The 17,002-nt window shown below is 44.2% G+C and overlaps 1 pseudogene; it reads left to right on the top strand.

Moving 5' to 3' along the window:
* The first annotated feature begins 734 nt into the window (after positions 1 to 734).
* On the top strand, positions 735 to 2,255 carry LOC141076423 (uncharacterized; annotated as a pseudogene).
* The last annotated feature ends 14,747 nt before the right edge of the window (positions 2,256 to 17,002 follow it).

Below are 17,002 nucleotides of genomic sequence, written 5' to 3'. Positions count from 1 at the left end.
GTGTTGACATGTTCTCTGGATGGCCAGAAGCCTACCCGGTGAAAACGGCTACAGCTCGAACCACTGCAAAGAAACTAGTGATGGAACTAGTACCACGATTCGGTGTACCTGAAACAATTGAATCAGACAGAGGCACACATTTTACTGCTGAGGTAATGCAAAATGTAATGCAAATGATAGGTGTAGAACAAGCATTTCATACACCCTACCACCCACAGAGTTCAGGGAAGGTAGAGAGAATGAACGGGACACTAAAATTGAAAATACAGAAAACCATGGAACAGACCCATAGACCATGGCCAGAGTGTCTCCCATTAGCATTATTCTCAGTAAGGTACACACCCACAGGGAAAACTAAACTGTCACCCTTCGAGATATTGTTTGGAAGACCACCAAACACAGGGTTGTACTACCCACAGGTTTTAACACTTAATGTGGATGGTTTGACTAGTTACGTAATCCAGTTACAAAAGCATTTAACTCAAATGCATTCTCTAGTTTTTTCTTCCATTCCAGATCCGGATAGTGTGGAAGGAACACACTGCCTACAACATGGTGATTACGTATATGTCAAGAAACACTCCAGAAAGACGCTTGGACCCCGATACCAAGGTCCTTATCAAGTACTCTTGACAACGCCTACCTCTGTCAAGTTAGAAGGACGATCAACCTGGATCCACGCATCACATTGCAAACTAGCCACAGGAGTCAATAAGAATATATAAAAGAGCATAATGTTTTGGTTTTTTGCATTTCCTATAATGACAGTAGCTGCATGGGACAGTTTAAATTCTCCGATGCCATTGAATAATAGGTTTATACAACATCATGAGAAATTACTGAGAGATTGGTTGAATGATACTCAGCCTCCAGCAGATTGCTGGATCTGCACGTACTCACCAGTATCAGCCACGAGTATTCCCTTTCTTGTTATCCCTGTCCCACCCGAAGAGTTATTCGCTTGGACTGACTGTTCTGACACACTCGCTAATAATTCCACAAATAATATGAAGTTATGGAATATGACTATCGGTATACCTGTTGTGGGATGGGTAGGATATCCCTGGTGGCAAGGTAACCTTTCAGGAAGTAGCACTCACCTTCAATATTTGGCATATAAGGGGGGGGCTTGGGTACCTAGGAATAGGACTCGATTAATCAACTTGGGGCAAGTTCCAACGTACGGCCTACAAGTTAGTTTTAGTGTAACTTCCCACTCTACTGACGCCTTCAAACCAATACTGCTAGAAAGAAGGTTGCATAATACGTCCTGGGAGTATTCCAATTTATTTCCCCAGGGCAATAATGAAACTTGTTTTAATATTTCAGGTAATATACCTTGCAACGAGTCATCTGGATATGAGAAAGGAACTCCCACCTGTGGAAATCCCGATGTAGGGTATTGTAGCCATTTAGGACAACTTCCAAATTGGTGTATGCTTCAGAATGTATCTGCGTTCATAGATTTAGTCCATAGACTGGTATTACAACATTCAGCCTTATGGGATTTACCTAGTGATATGTTCTGGGTATGTGGAGACAATGCATATAAATGGTTGCCAGTAGGGGTAAGAGGTACTTGTACTCTGGGACGTTTGACTCCAGCTACCTTTATCATTCCAAACCGACAATTGGATATGCAGGCTATACCCAAACATACATTATACAAAAGAGCAGCAGATAATACACCTCGTCCTTCTGGGAGACCACATATAGTGCAGATGAGTGTGGCTAATAAAATTGTTAGTTCTATTTTTATCTATCCTATGATCACGCAAATGTGGGATAAATTGGTCAGGGCTACAGATTATTTAGATGATCAAATCTGAGATATATTGGATATACTTAACACCACTGTTGCTGTCCAGAATCAACTTATTATAGTTACTAACCAACATACCATAGTACTGGATTATTTAACGGCAGCACAGGGTGGCATGTGTCAGGTCGTCGGACCCGCTTGCTGTCATTATATAGATCCCAACAACACTATAAAGTTAAAGCTAAAATTAGAGGATGTTCAAAAACTTAGAGATCAGTATGATAAAGACAATGATCGCAATAAAGATAGTTGGTGGTCAGATACTTTCTCCTTTCTGAATCCAGTCAATTGGTTTAAGGGTATAGGAGGTTGGATAGCTGGGATTATACTAAGTCTACTACATATTGTTGTTTGTCTCCTTGTATTATATGTATTTTTGAAACTTGTTTTTTGGTGTTTTTCTGTATGTAAGAAAAAATACAGAAACAGATGAGAAAGATAATGACAGAACATATACCAAAGTTGATAATTGTTTTCTTTAAGTTTTAGGTTGACATCTCATTTCTGGCATGAAGGAGCGTACTCTTGTGACGACAGACGTGGCCTTAGTAACTGGGGGATGGAGAGGGTAAAAGAAGATACCTGTCTCCCTCGGGCAACCCGTCGGCCTGGGATAGTACCTGGTGAATAGGACACTATCAGCTGTCATGCAGTGTTCCAGATTGTGAAGAATAAAGATGTCAAAGGGGGGAATGATAGGAACTGAAGGAGTTAAATTGAGTTCTGTCTATGTTGCATTTTCTTGTTGAAACTTATCTTTTCTGTTCCCTTGAGAACCGAAACCAGATAACAGATAAATTCCTGTCTCTCAGCCTACATGGCTTTCTCTGTGATTGAAACAAGCTGTGAAATCATTTTTATACTGCTCATGTCTGTAAATACTAAAATTCTTTGCTATAAAAGATGGAAGCCTAACTGATAAGCCAGAGGCATCTTGGCAGGCATCCCGAGTTGTATCATACAGCTTGTGTCTGTGTAATTCTTCTCGACGGAGCTGATTTAATCAGAGACATATGGTGTCCTACACCCAAGAACATCGGTCCTTCGGGTGAAAGAAGTATCTGAAGGATCCCGACAGCACTTATAGATGAATAGCTTATATAATGAGAGGACACAGAGCAAAGGGTATAAATAGTGAGAGAATAAAGAGCTGACAGCGCATTACATCCCTGGAGTACAGATAGGAGATATAAAGTGCAGCCAGTGCTATATGGGATATCCCAGGAATACAGCACAGCCCATATAGTGTAAAGGAGGAACCATCCTAACAAGAGATGGAGATTACAGATCCTACAGACGACATGCCGGGAGTGTACAGAGAAAGATGGCAGATTCACCACTATTCCCTATTACGGGCGTTTCACCCCGTCAGCTTCCTCAGAGAGGGTATGGATAAGGCCGGGGTCACACTAACCAACGCAAAATACGGTCAGTATTTTACATGCGTAATACGGATGAATGGCCCCTAAACAGTGCTCCATATGTCATCCATAATCAAGGTGTGGTTGCGTATTTTGCGCATGTAAGCATCCGTATGTAATCCGTATGGCATCCGTATGGTGAGATTTTCTCGCCACCTTGCAAAATGGACATATAATGGAGCCCTATGACAGGGTTTCTAACAGAAACCAAAGAATAGATATAGACACATAGAGTGCATATATAGATATATATATAATGTATTCTATGTGTCTATATCTATTCTTTCGTTTCATTATTAAACCTGTCAGTGTGAGTTTACTGTATAGCGCACTGAACTGCCGGCTTTGCTAAAAGACACCGGGTGCGTATTTCTCGCAAGTCACATGTGTGGTCCGTGTGTAATCCGTATTTTTTGCGCACCCATAGACTTGCATTGGCGTACTACGGACGTACTACTAGTACGCTGACAATCGCAGCATGCGATTGGCACGGAGCCTAGAATACGGATGAGAAATATACGGCTGGTGCGAGTGACCCCATAGAGAATCATTTGTCCGTGTCTAATGCGTGCTTTTAGCGCCTCTCACTCGGCCATATTCCTCGCCAGTGTGACCCCGGCCTAAGTGTTTCCAACACACCAAGATCCTGCACTAATCCAGGCAAGGGGAGTAACTCTGGGGTAAAGTGGGGGTGTTCCTAAAGGAATTGGGCCTGTTCCCCGGTCATATCTTCCCCAGTGAAGCAGGAGGATCAGGATAAAAACCTGTTGGTAAAACCAAGATGAATAATGCTGCATAGAGCCATCTGGTAGCGATCAATCAGGTGAAGTGATAATGAGGGGGGTCCGGAAATAAAACAATGCAGGTGAAAAGAGCCAAATGTGACCCCACCAAGTGACCAGTGAGAGAGCAACTGTGCAACGGGTAAGAAAAGAGAATAAACAGTGATATGGTAAAGATATAAAGAGAAAAGCAGCTTAATAACAGTGATGATAATAAAATCTATGGGAAGTGTTTGTGGTGAAGTGTATACACTCCTAGAAATGTTTCCTCTACAATATAGAGATATAAATGATCAGTATTAGGAGGTGTAACAAAGAGGAAACTGTTATTTTATAGAGAGAATGTAACGAGCAATAAATGACGGGAATAATCGGGAATGAAATTGTTATTAATAATATAATGAGATCCCAGAACCTGACACTTCCCAGGATATATGGGCAGGGCCGGCGTCAGCACCCGGTGCTGGGCAAATGCCGGGGCCCTGGCAAGACGTGGGGGCCCATTTACGCTGTCTGGGAATCGATACCCGCGTCCGCCGCCATGCCCCCCCATGTACAGTCATGGCCAAAAGTTTAGAGAATGACACAAATATTAATTTTTACAAAGTCTACTGCTTCATTTTTTCTAATGGCAATTTGCATATACTCCAGAATGTTATAAAGAGTGATCAGCTTAACAGCAATTACTTGCAAAGTCAATATTTGCCTAGAAAATTAACTTTATCCCCCAAAACACATTTCAACATCCTTGCAGCCCTGCCTTAAAAGGACCAGCTAACATCGTTTCAGTGATTGCTCCATTAACACAGGTGTGGGTGTTGATGAGGACAGGGCTGGAGATCAATCTGTCATGATTAAGTAAGAATGACACCACTGGACACTTTAAAAGGAGGCTGGTGCTTGGCATCGTTGTTTCTCTTCTGTTAACCATCGTTATCTCTAAAGAAACACGTGCAGTCATCATTGCACTGCACAAAAATGGCCTAACAGGGAAGAGTATTGCAGCTAGAAAGATTGCACCTCAGTCAACAATCTATCGCATCATCAAGAACTTCAAGGAGAGAGGTTCCCTTGTTGCCAAAAAGGTTCCAAGGCGCCCAAGAAAGACCAGCAAGCGCCAGGACCGTCTCTTAAAAGTGTTTCAGCTGCGGGATCGGGCTACCAGCAGTGCAGAGCTTGCTCAGGAATGGCAGCAGGCACTGTGAGGCGGAGACTCTTGGAGCAAGGCCTGGTCTCAAGGAGGGCAGCAAAGAAGCCACTTCTCTCCAGAAAAAACATCATGGACAGACTGATATTCTGCAAGAGGTACAGGGAGTGGACTGCTGAGGACTGGGGTAAAGTCATTTTCTCTGATGAATCCCCTTTTCGATTGTTTGGGACATCTGGAAAGCGGCTTATTCGGAGAAGACCAGGTGAGCGCTACCACCAGTCTTGTCTCATGCCAACTGTCAAGCATCCTGAAACCATTCATGTGTGGGGTTGCTTCTCAGCTAAGGGAAAGGGCGCTCTCTCAGTCGTGCCTAAAAACACAGCCATGAATAAAGAATGGTACCAGAATGTCCTCCAAGAGCAACTTCTCCCAACCGTCCAAGAGCAGTTTGGCGATCAACAATGCCTTTTTCAACATGATGGAGCACCTTGCCATAAAGCAAAGGTGATAACTAAATGGCTCAGGGAACAAAACATAGAGATTTTGGGACCATGGCCTGGAAACTCCCCAGATCTTAATCCCATTGAGAACTTGTGGTCAATCATCAAGAGACGGGCGGACAAACAAAAACCTTCAAATTCAGACAAAATAAAAGCATTGATTTTGCAAGAATGGACTGCTATCAGTCAGGATTTGATCCAGAAGTTGATTGAGAGCATGCCAGGGAGAATTGCAGAGGTCCTGAAGAAGAAGGGTCAACACTGCAAATATTGACTTGCTGCATTAACTCATTCTAACTGTCAATATAACCTTTTGTTACTCATAATATGATTGCAATTATATTTCTGTATGTGATAAAAACATCTGACAAACACATAAAAACCAGAGGCCAGCAGATCATGTGAAAATATAATATTTGTGTCATTCTCTAAACTTTTGGCCATGACTGACCCCATCCTCACCCTGCCAGAGACCCCACCGGCCACCGCAGCCCTGATAAATCACAGCAATGACAACACTCCTGCTGGGCTTCTTGGCACGCACAGGACCTGCAATGAGGTCCAGGAGGGGAGGAGTCAGGGGTCACATGATCAGGGTCCTCAGTGTGCAGGACTCTGCTGTGCTGGTTGTCATGGTGCTGGATGAGAGGAAGTTTATGTGTGGGGTCAGGAGGGGTTTACAGGGGGGATGTAGCAGAGCTGTGTGTGTATACGAGGTCTGGGGAGCGGACGTGTGGGGAGCAGAGCAGCATGTGTACGAGGTGTACAGAGCCGAGCCACATGTGTACGAGGTGTGGAGATCAGAGCTGTGTGTGTACAAGGTGTACAGAGTGGAGCCATGTGTGTACGAGGTGTGGAGATTAGAGCCACGTGTGTACAAGGTGTACAGAGCGGAGCCATGTGTGTACGAGGTGTATGGAGCGGAGCCGTGTGTGTAGAAGGTGTACAGAGCGGAGCCATGTGTGTACGAGGTGTATGGAGCAGAGCCGTGTGTGTACGAGGTGTACGGAGCGGAGCCGTGTGTGTACGAGGTGTACGGAGCGGAGCCGTGTGTGTACGAGGTGTACGGAGCGGAGCCGTGTGTGTACGAGGTGTGGAGATCAGAGCTGCGTGTGTACGAGGTGTGGAGATCAGAGCTGCGTGTGTACGAGGTGTACAGAGCGGAGCCGTGTGTGTACGAGGTGTACGGAGCAGAGCCGTGTGTTTACGAGGTATATGGAGCGGAGCCGTGTGTACGAGGTGTACGGAGCGGAGCCATATGTGTACGAGGTGTGGGGAGCAGAGCCGCGTGTGTCCGAGGTGTATGGAGCGGAGCCGCGTGTGTCCGAGGTGTACGGAGCGGAGCCCTGTGTGTCCGAGGCGTGGAGAGCAGAGCCGCGTGTGTACGAGATGTACGGAGCAGAGCCGTGTGTGTACGAGGCGTGGGGAGCAGAGTCGCGTGTGTACGAGGCGTGGGGAGCAGAGCCGCGTGTGTACGAGGTGTACGGAGCGGAGCCGCGTGTGTCTGAGGTGTACAGGGCAGAGCCGCATGTGTACGAGATGTGGGGAGCGGAGCCACGTGTGTACGAGGTGTGGGGAGTGGAGCAGCGTGTGTACGGAGAGGAGCCGCATGTGTACGAGGTGTATGGAGCGGAGCCGCGTGTGTACGAGGTGAGCGGAGCAGCATGTGTATGAGGTGTACGGAGCAGAGCAGTATGTGTGGGGAGCGGAGCCGCGTGTGTAAAAGGTGTGGGGAGCGGAGCCGGAAGTGTACTGAGCGGAGCCGTGCGAGGTGTATGGTGGGAAGCATTCAAACCTCTCAACCGTCCCAGGTCCAGCCGGACAGTCCCGATTTTGAGAGAGACTGCCCCAGCCGGGAGTTTACTTTTCCCACGGACACAGGAGTACACGGCGGAGCCCTGAGAAGCACTTTAAAACTCGCATGTGACTTTCTACCGGAAGTGTCGTGCTGGAAACTGACCAGAAATTAGGTAATTTTGGGAGGAGATTGTGACGGATCCATGGAGGCACTTCAGGGAATGCTTCAGATCCATCATCGTGTCCTCTGACAGCGTGAACAGCGGGATCGCCTTGGACTCGGGGATGTCGGCCATGTGAGCGGATCATGATCTGTCCTGCATCGGGAGGCTCAGGTGGGCACTACAATGGCAGCCGGGCTGCTATGGTATCTCTATAGAAGCTTTATTTCTCTCTGTTTCTTTCTCTGTTCTTTCTTTCGCTCTCTGTTCTTTCTTTCTGTTCTCTTTCTTTCTTTCGTTCTTTCTTTCTTTCTCTCTTTCTCCGTTCTTTCTTTCCTCTCTTTCTCTCTCTGTTCTTTCTTTTTCTCTCTCTCTGTTCTTTCTTTGCCATCTTTCTTTCCCTCTCTATGTTCTTTCTTTCTCCCTCTTTGTTCTTTCTTTCTGTTAGAGAAAGTCCTAATGGAGAGTTGGAAGAGCCGGACCAAACTGCAGACAATCCTCTAAAGCTGAGGTCGAAGTTTATTCAGAGATACACGGCAAAACAGAACAGAAAGTCAGAGAAGTTAAAATATGTGGGCAAAAACAGGAATTCAGACGGGCAGAGATTCGCTAGGAAGTCTGGTGATGATAAGGCCCCGAGCTAGATTGCAGGTGCCTTTTATACATTATGCAAAGAAAGCTGTATACATATTATAGCAAAAGGGCGTATATGGTTACATCATATCTTTTTGGACTAAGGAAGAAGTGGCACAACATTACATCAGTAATTAACTTTTCACCAGACCATATTAAAAACCACATAAATCCAATATTATCTCTAACTACTGTCATTAATCTTATTACTGCTGTTAGACTAAACCCATAAATTCTTACATTTGACATTTGCAGAAGTCTGTTTCCTACTAACACTATCATGAATACACATATTTTCCATATATTTGTTGGTTTTAGTTTCTCATTGCCCTAAGGCTGATCCAATTTACCTGTAGGCACATCTACTAAATTTGTTAATGGGCATGATCTCATTTTACATCCTCCATCTGCTTTCACAGAGTACATCGTATTATTTCTATTGTAAGTCTCTAGTCTCAAAATCAATGATCCATTGAGCCATTCTCTGTGAATTAATACCTGAAGCTTTTCCTTTCAGCAAAGTTTTAAAGTGACATGCAGGGTTTGTAAAATTAAAGGAGCAAATCCCACTATATGTCTCACTTGATTCATATATATTTAGCTCTGGCTGGGATAGCACGCGTGCGGGCTTACGCGTGCAACAGATTAAGTGCAACAGGATAAAGTGTTTTGCAGTTAGACAATGCATTGAAGCTGATGTTCCTCTCTTCTCTTCTTCACACAGGTATTTCATTCCATCATCCATGTGTGCTGTCTGACAAGTGTGAACTGCATCATATAGTGCCAGATATTTTTATGGTATTTCATTCCATCACTCCTGTGGTGGGTCTTTATTTTTTATCTATTTGGTTTCTGCTTTGAAGTGTAGAAAGGTGTGTTTTTGTTTTTTTTTCCCTTTCTCAGTTTGATGGCCTTGTCCAGCGTTAGTTATTTACCCTGCATAGTAATGCCTGCTCTGGCCTTGTGCTAATTGGTTAATTACTGATTGTGGCCTTTTGGTGGCTGAAGCTAGCAGACATTTCATTTCATATATATTTAGCTCTGGCTGGGATAGCACGCGTGCGGGCTTACGCGTGCAACAGATTAAGTGCAACAGGATAAAGTGTTTTGCAGTTAGACAATGCATTGAAGCTGATGTTCCTCTCTTCTCTTTTCACACAGGTATTTCATTCCATCATCCATGTATGCTGTCTGACAAGTGTGAACTGCATCATATAGTGCCAGATATTTTTATGGTATTTCATTCCATCATCCATGTGTGCTGTCTGACAAGTGTGAACTGCATCATATAGTGCCAGATATTTTTATGGTATTTCATTCCATCATCCATGTGTGCTGTCTGACAAGTGTGAACTGCATCATATAGTGCCAGATATTTTTATGGTATTTCATTCCATCACTCCTGTGGTGGGTCTTTATTTTTTATCTATTTGGTTTCTGCTTTGAAGTGTAGAAAGGTGTGTTTTTGTTTTTTTTTCCCTTTCTCAGTTTGATGGCCTTGTCCAGCGTTAGTTATTTACCCTGCATAGTAATGCCTGCTCTGGCCTTGTGCTAATTGGTTAATTACTGATTGTGGCCTTTTGGTGGCTGAAGCTAGCAGACATTTCATTTCATATATATTTAGCTCTGGCTGGGATAGCACGCGTGCGGGCTTACGCGTGCAACAGATTAAGTGCAACAGGATAAAGTGTTTTGCAGTTAGACAATGCATTGAAGCTGATGTTCCTCTCTTCTCTTCTTCACACAGGTATTTCATTCCATCATCCATGTGTGCTGTCTGACAAGTGTGAACTGCATCATATAGTGCCAGATATTTTTATGGTATTTCATTCCATCATCCATGTGTGCTGTCTGACAAGTGTGAACTGCATCATATAGTGCCAGATATTTTTATGGTATTTCATTCCATCATCCATGTGTGCTGTCTGACAAGTGTGAACTGCATCATATAGTGCCAGATATTTTTATGGTATTTCATTCCATCATCCATGTGTGCTGTCTGACAAGTGTGAACTGCATCATATAGTGCCAGATATTTTTATGGTATTTCATTCCATCATCCATGTGTGCTGTCTGACAAGTGTGAACTGCATCATATAGTGCCAGATATTTTTATGGTATTTCATTCCATCACTCCTGTGGTGGGTCTTTATTTTTTATCTATTTGGTTTCTGCTTTGAAGTGTAGAAAGGTGTGTTTTTGTTTTTTTTTCCCTTTCTCAGTTTGATGGCCTTGTCCAGCGTTAGTTATTTACCCTGCATAGTAATGCCTGCTCTGGCCTTGTGCTAATTGGTTAATTACTGATTGTGGCCTTTTGGTGGCTGAAGCTAGCAGACTTTTCATTTCATATATATTTAGCTCTGGCTGGGATAGCACGCGTGCGGGCTTACGCGTGCAACAGATTAAGTGCAACAGGATAAAGTGTTTTGCAGTTAGACAATGCATTGAAGCTGATGTTCCTCTCTTCTCTTCTTCACACAGGTATTTCATTCCATCATCCATGTGTGCTGTCTGACAAGTGTGAACTGCATCATATAGTGCCAGATATTTTTATGGTATTTCATTCCATCATCCATGTGTGCTGTCTGACAAGTGTGAACTGCATCATATAGTGCCAGATATTTTTATGGTATTTCATTCCATCATCCATGTGTGCTGTCTGACAAGTGTGAACTGCATCATATAGTGCCAGATATTTTTATGGTATTTCATTCCATCACTCCTGTGGTGGGTCTTTATTTTTTATCTATTTGGTTTCTGCTTTGAAGTGTAGAAAGGTGTGTTTTTGTTTTTTTTTCCCTTTCTCAGTTTGATGGCCTTGTCCAGCGTTAGTTATTTACCCTGCATAGTAATGCCTGCTCTGGCCTTGTGCTAATTGGTTAATTACTGATTGTGGCCTTTTGGTGGCTGAAGCTAGCAGACATTTCATTTCATATATATTTAGCTCTGGCTGGGATAGCACGCGTGCGGGCTTACGCGTGCAACAGATTAAGTGCAACAGGATAAAGTGTTTTGCAGTTAGACAATGCATTGAAGCTGATGTTCCTCTCTTCTCTTCTTCACACAGGTATTTCATTCCATCATCCATGTATGCTGTCTGACAAGTGTGAACTGCATCATATAGTGCCAGATATTTTTATGGTATTTCATTCCATCATCCATGTGTGCTGTCTGACAAGTGTGAACTGCATCATATAGTGCCAGATATTTTTATGGTATTTCATTCCATCATCCATGTGTGCTGTCTGACAAGTGTGAACTGCATCATATAGTGCCAGATATTTTTATGGTATTTCATTCCATCATCCATGTGTGCTGTCTGACAAGTGTGAACTGCATCATATAGTGCCAGATATTTTTATGGTATTTCATTCCATCATCCATGTGTGCTGTCTGACAAGTGTGAACTGCATCATATAGTGCCAGATATTTTTATGGTATTTCATTCCATCATCCATGTGTGCTGTCTGACAAGTGTGAACTGCATCATATAGTGCCAGATATTTTTATGGTATTTCATTCCATCATCCATGTGTGCTGTCTGACAAGTGTGAACTGCATCATATAGTGCCAGATATTTTTATGGTATTTCATTCCATCATCCATGTGTGCTGTCTGACAAGTGTGAACTGCATCATATAGTGCCAGATATTTTTATGGTATTTCATTCCATCATCCATGTGTGCTGTCTGACAAGTGTGAACTGCATCATATAGTGCCAGATATTTTTATGGTATTTCATTCCATCATCCATGTGTGCTGTCTGACAAGTGTGAACTGCATCATATAGTGCCAGATATTTTTATGGTATTTCATTCCATCACTCCTGTGGTGGGTCTATATTTTTTATCTATTTGGTTTCTGCTTTGAAGTGTAGAAAGGTGTGTTTTTGTTTTTTTTTCCCTTTCTCAGTTTGATGGCCTTGTCCAGCGTTAGTTATTTACCCTGCATAGTAATGCCTGCTCTGGCCTTGTGCTAATTGGTTAATTACTGATTGTGGCCTTTTGGTGGCTGAAGCTAGCAGACATTTCATTTCATATATATTTAGCTCTGGCTGGGATAGCACGCGTGCGGGCTTACTCGTGCAACAGATTAAGTGCAACAGGATAAAGTGTTTTGCAGTTAGACAATGCAGTTGGACAGGGCAGGAGACGGGTAAGGTGCATAAGTTTTTCATGCACGCTTGCTTCTTGGTCAGTTGTACTAAATATGCATTGATCATATCAACCTGCTGCTTATTTGTCTTCACTTCTGCTTTTTAACAACTCGCCTGCCCTTTTACACATTCTGTGCACTCTCTGCATATCCACCCCTCCCTTTTCCCCTCTCCCATGTTTAACTCTGAGGCTCTATTGACATTTCTTACCCACACCAAACCATCCAAAACCTCCATGCAGCACTCAAAACATTCATACAAATCATCCCACCACCTGCTTTTTCTGTTTTTTCTCCTTTTAATAGTTGCAGGTGACATCTCCCCCAACCCTGGGCCTCCCTCCACCAGCATACATTACTCTCCTCCAGCTGCATATAGAAACCCTGCTAATCTTATTAACATTCAGTGCATGCCTTCTCTCACTTTCCAATGTGCTCTCTGGAATGCACGGTCTGTGTGTAACAAACTGACTTACATTCACGATCTTTTTCTCTCTAATTCCCTTAACCTTCTGGCTATTACAGAAACCTGGATCCAGCATTCAGACACCACCGCTGCTGCCGCTCTCTCGTTTGGTGGGCTGAAATTTTCACATACCCCCAGACCTGAGAACAGACAGGGTGGAGGTGTTGGTTTGCTCCTTTCATCACAATGTGCTTTCCAGGTCATCCCCCCGGTTCCATCACTTACATTTCCTTCCTTTGAAGTCCACGCCGTCAGACTCTTTAAGCCCTTCTCCTTACGAGTGGCGGTCGTTTATCGCCCTCCAGGCTCCTCCCGCCAGTTTCTAGACCACTTCACCACCTGGCTTACTCACTTTCTGTCCTGTGACATCCCCACCCTCATCATGGGAGACTTTAACATCCCCATCAATGATCCGCTCTCCCAGTCTGCCTCTCATCTTCTTTCTCTAACTTCTTCATTCGGCCTCTCACAGTTTACTAATTCTCCTACACATGAGGACGGGAATACTCTGGACCTGGTTTTCTCCCGTCCCGGCTCGCTGCACAACTTTACTAATTCACCTCTCCCGCTCTCGGACCACAACCTTCTTTCCTTCTCTGTCAAGAATTGTCTCCTCACCCGGAACACCCCCACTTACCACACTTATCGGAATACACGTACCATTAATACCCAACAGCTTAGGGACAATCTCCACACATCTTTAGCCCCCATCTCCACCCTCTCCTGTCCAGACATAGCATTGTCACACTTCAATAATACACTGAAGAATGCCCTAGATGAAGCAGCACCTTCTATACGCAGAAAGACCCGACACAGACAAAAGCAGCCCTGGCACACAACACAAACACGCTCTCTTCAGCGCTGCTCGAGGTGTGCAGAGCGGCAGTGGAGAAAATCTCTCTTAGCAGAAGACTTCATCCACTATAAGTTCATGCTCAAAACCTATAACTCTGCCCTTCATCTGGCCAAACAATCCTACTTCACCACCCTCATCACCTCACTATCCAACAACCCAAGACGACTTTTTGAAACCTTAAACTCCCTCCTGAAACCTAAAGTACAGGCCCCCATCACCAACCTCAGCGGTGAGGATCTGGCCACTTATTTCCTAGAAAAAATCAACCACATCCATCAGGATATCTCAGCCCTATCTCCTCAGTGCCTGGATCCCCTTCCCTGCCGCACCTCAAGCTCACTAGACATCTTTGAGCCTGTTTCAGAAGAAGAAGTTTCCAAGCTCCTCGCTTCTGCTCGGCCTACAACCTGCAACAGTGACCCTATTCCTTCACAGCTCCTGCAGTCTCTCTCACCAGTGGTCACCACTCACCTGACTAAAATATTTAACCTCTCTCTTTCTTCAGGTATATTTCCCTCCTCATTTAAACATGCCATCATAACCCCTTTACTTAAAAAGCCATCCCTGGACCAGAACTGCACTGCTAACTACAGACCTGTCTCTAACCTTCCCTTCATCTCTAAACTCCTGGAACGCCTGGTCCACTCCCGTCTAATCCGCTATCTCTCGGATAACTCTCTTCTCGACCCCTTACAATCTGGTTTCCGCTCTTTACACTCTACTGAAACTGCCCTCACTAAAGTCTCTAATGATTTAATAACAGCTAAATCGAAAGGTCATTGCTCCCTGCTGATTCTCCTGGATCTCTCTGCCGCATTTGACACTGTGGATCACCAGCTCCTCCTCACTATGCTCCGCTCTATAGGCCTCAAGGACACAGCCCTCTCCTGGTTCTCCTCCTACCTCTCTGACCGCTCCTTCACTGTATCTTTTTCCGGCTCCTCTTCCTCTTCTCGTCCCCTTACTATCGGGGTCCCGCAGGGCTCAGTCCTAGGCCCCCTCCTCTTCTCTTTATACACTGCCCCTATTGGACAAACAATCAGCAGATTTGGGTTCCAGTATCATCTCTATGCTGATGACACCCAATTATACACTTCTTCCCCTGACATCACCCCTACCCTAATTCAAAATACCAAGGATTGTCTGTCTGCTGTCTCTAGCATCATGTCCTCCCTCTATCTGAAACTAAATCTCTCTAAAACTGAACTTCTTGTGTTTCTCCCCTCTACTAACCTCACTCTACCTAACATCGAAATAACCCTGGAGGGTTCAACCATAACTCCCAAGCAGCATGCCCGCTGTCTTGGGGTCATATTCGACACTGAACTTTCCTTTACTCCGTACATCCGATCACTCAGTCGCTCTTGTCACCTGCATCTTAAAAACATCTCCAGAATCCGACCTTTTCTCACCTTTGAAACTGCTAAGACTCTTACTGTCGCTCTTATTCATTCTCGTCTGGACTACTGCAACTCTCTTCTGATCGGTCTCCCTCTTACCAAACTTTCTCCTCTCCAATCCATCTTGAATGCGGCAGCCAGGGTCATATTTCTGTCCAGCCGCTTCACCGATGCCTCCATCTTTTGCCAGTCATTACACTGGCTACCTATTCGCTACAGGGTCCAGTATAAACTCATCTCTCTCACCCACAAAGCTCTCCACTGTTCTGCACCGCCTTATATCTCCTCTCTCATCTCTGTCTATCGCCCTACACGTGCCCTCCGTTCTACAAATGACCTAAGACTAACATCCCCCGTAATCCGAACCTCGCACCTCCGTCTCCAAGACTTCTCTCGTGCTGCTCCAGCTCTCTGGAATGCACTTCCCCAGACGATCAGACTGATACCTAGCCCTGACCTATTCAAGCGCGCTTTGAAAACCCATCTCTTCAAAGAAGCCTATCACATCAACTACTCAGCAAGCTAACTTTGCCCTGTTCCCTCCTTCCAAATATTATTCTGAATCTGCACCCTACTATTCATCTGTCTCCACACCCTTCATGCACATGATAACTGCACTTGATACTTGTCTATTGCGCTTAAACACACGGGCTGATGACCGGATCATGCAGCTTTATATGAAAATCCCTATTATAATTGCCAGACCTGAATTAACAAGCATTTCTCACCTACTGTGTCCCCCCATTTCCTTGTAGATTGTAAGCTTGCGAGCAGGGACCTCACTCCTAATGTCATTGTTTGAATTGTCTTAACTTGTATTGAATTTATTGTCTGTACATGTCCCCGCTTAATTGTAAAGTGCTGCGGAATATGTTGGCGCTATATAAATAAAAATTATTATTATTATTATTATTATAGTCCAGTGCACGCCCAGTAGGTGCTTCATGCACAGAGTGAATCCTTTTTCCACAGGTGTAAGCAACCTAGAGTAGTAACCTAGGGCATACAACTGACTAGACACTTCTGGGCTTTCTTTGGGCCATTTTTGTAGAAGCACAGAAGAAATAGAGACATCACCGGTATGAGTCTGAATGTAAAAAGGCTGGGAAGGGTCAGGGTTAACCAATGCGGCAGCTGCCGTAAGGGCGCACTTCAATCCCTCAAAAGCCTGTAAGGCGGCTCCCTCCACATTGACAGGTGCAAAATCATCATTAACATCTTTCAATAAATCATACAGTGGTTTAGCCAGATAAGCAAAATCTTCAATAAATTCTCTGGAAAAGTTGATAAGACCCAAAAATTTTCTGAGCTCAATGACATTAGTTGGTAGGGGAACAGCCTGAATAGCTTTAACCCTATCATGCATGGGTTTCTTTCCTTCTGCTGAGACAGACACACCCAGAAATGTAACCTCTGATTTCATCAATTGTACTTTATCTAGACTCATTTTGAGTCCTGCATCTTGTAAAGTCTGACAAACATTTCTAAGGGTTTCTGTGTTCACATTCATCGACAGTTTGAATCAATAGATCATCCACATACTGTAAGACTTTGTCTCCGTAACCAAGGGGTTCTAACACTTGAGCCAATGCCTGATGGAAATCCACAGAACTGTGAAATCCCATGGGCAGCCGCGTGAACAAGTATTGCACATTCTCGAAAGTGAATGCGAAGTGGAGGGCAGATTCAGGTGTTAGGGGTACTGAGAAAAAGCCATTTGCAATGTCCAAACAAGAAAACACTTTACAATCACTCCGCAGCTGTGACATAACTTCACGGACAGATGCAACAAGGTGAGCTGCTGAAGGAGTGTACTTATTTACAAGTCTCAGGTCTACCACCATTCGAAAACTGCCATC

Source organism: Dendrobates tinctorius, unplaced genomic scaffold, assembly GCF_039654945.1.
Source record: "Dendrobates tinctorius isolate UK_male_01 unplaced genomic scaffold, ASM3965494v1 ptg000404l, whole genome shotgun sequence".
Lineage (NCBI taxonomy): Eukaryota > Metazoa > Chordata > Amphibia > Anura > Dendrobatidae > Dendrobates > Dendrobates tinctorius.
Note: the sequence above shows the minus strand (reverse complement) of the source record. Positions and strands in the feature narration are given on the sequence as shown.